General features: G+C 38.7%; 1 protein-coding gene across 1 annotated transcript in view; it reads right to left on the minus strand.

Annotated features, from left to right (window-relative positions):
- The window catches only part of LOC106870419 (uncharacterized), a 32,845-nt gene extending 31,311 nt beyond the window's left edge, over nt 1-1,534 (minus strand). Inside the window, exon 1 of the mRNA XM_014916486.2 lies at nt 1,461-1,534. The gene's annotated coding sequence lies outside the window, so the exon portion shown is untranslated. The remainder of the gene's footprint in view (nt 1-1,460) is intronic.
- Nucleotides 1,535-1,799: the final 265 nt, after the last annotated feature.

The raw sequence follows: 1,799 nt of genomic DNA on the forward strand, positions 1-1,799 counted from the left end.
ATATATACATACACTCATATATATGTATGTATATGTGTGTGTATACATGTATGGATATATATTTATGCAAATAAACATACATATATATTACATGCACATAAACACACGCACATATATATAATAGGAGAGAGAAGGAGATTGAGAGAGAAAGAGAGAGATTCTTATTTGCTCGAATTTTTCAGTTCTTCCTTTGTCATATGACTGTGAAGTGTTGACAAAAGTTCAACACAAAAGGGCCCCAGGAAAGACTCGACTGCGTAATAACGGGTCACATTTCCTTCACAAACCATCATCAGGTTCTTTTTGTTTTCAAAAGGAAAAATAAAACAAAACAAAATAAAGCAAATGCAGATGAAAACGAATTAAACAAAACGAAACGAAATTAGGTGCACTAGAAAGATAAACCAAAAAATACCTGTCCACTCATTTAGACTTGAGACACTCAACTGGTATTGCAGAGGCGTTGCCAGCAAGAAAAAGAAAACAAAGGAAGGTAGTATTAATAATTATTTCTTACAAGAGAAAACCCTAAATACTGTAAAGCCACTGGTCCCTAACCTTATTTGCATTATGGGCCAGTTTCATACAAGATAACTTTTCTGTGGATCGTGGTATCACGCGTATAACAAAACACAATAAAGAACATAACATGATATAATCATTACATATATGTTGTTGGCACTCCGTCGCTTACGATGTCGAGGGTTCCAGTTGATCCGATCAACGGAACAGCCTGCTCGTGAAATTAACGTGCAAGTGGCTGAGCACTCCACAGACACGTGTACCCTTAAACGTAGTTCTCGGGGATATTCAGCGTGACACAGTGTGACAAGGCTGGCCCTTTGAATTACAGGTAGAACAGAAACAGGAAGAAAGTTGTGGTGAAAGAATACAGCAGGGTTCACCACCATCCCCTGCCGGAGCTTCGTGGAGCTTTAGGTGTTTTCGCTCAATAAACACTCACAACGCCCGATCTGGGAATCGAAACCGCGATTGGTACATATGCACGTTTTCCAATAAAAATTGTTTGGAGTGATGAGGCTACATTTAAATTAAATGGCTGAATTGACCGTCACAATTGCACCCATTGGGGACGTTGGAATCCTCATATTACGGAGGAACATCATGTTAAATAATCAGGAGGTACAGTATAGTACTGCTCATCAAAAAGATTAAATGTGCCAATCTCTTTGTATGGTGCTGTGACTGGCTCTCATTTATTTGAACTTGCCGCGACAATTTGTCGTACCAAGCATTAAAGAGAACACTTAGAAGATGTGGAGTTATACTGTCAACAAGATGGGACTCCCACACTGCCATACTAAAGTAAGGGCCTACAAACATTAAATTTTGACAGACAGGTGGATTGGACGAAGTGTCTCACTCAGATACCCTCCGCATTCAACGGATCTCACGCCATTACACGTTTTTTACAGAGATATTTAAAAGATTAAGTTTACCTTACAAAACCGACGACATGAGTACTACTATTGAACAAGAATGCACACAAATACCAAACGAGATATTTCTTGATGTTTCTTGTTATAAGTTATAAGCAGCGTCTGGTGCAGAAAGGTCATCATTTCGAAAATAGTAGGTATCCATAGAAATATTCAATCCTGCACGTGAATTCTAAAAATATTGAGAATAAAATGTATGTTAATAAACATTATTTATTTTATAATCATTCAATTAGTTTATACATGTTTTGGTCACACCCTGTATATATATGTTTGTGCGTGCGAGTGAGTGCGCGCGCGTGCGAGTGAGTGCGCGCGCGTGCGAGTGAGTGTGCGCGC

This window comes from Octopus bimaculoides, chromosome 12 (assembly GCF_001194135.2).
Source record: "Octopus bimaculoides isolate UCB-OBI-ISO-001 chromosome 12, ASM119413v2, whole genome shotgun sequence".
Lineage (NCBI taxonomy): Eukaryota > Metazoa > Mollusca > Cephalopoda > Octopoda > Octopodidae > Octopus > Octopus bimaculoides.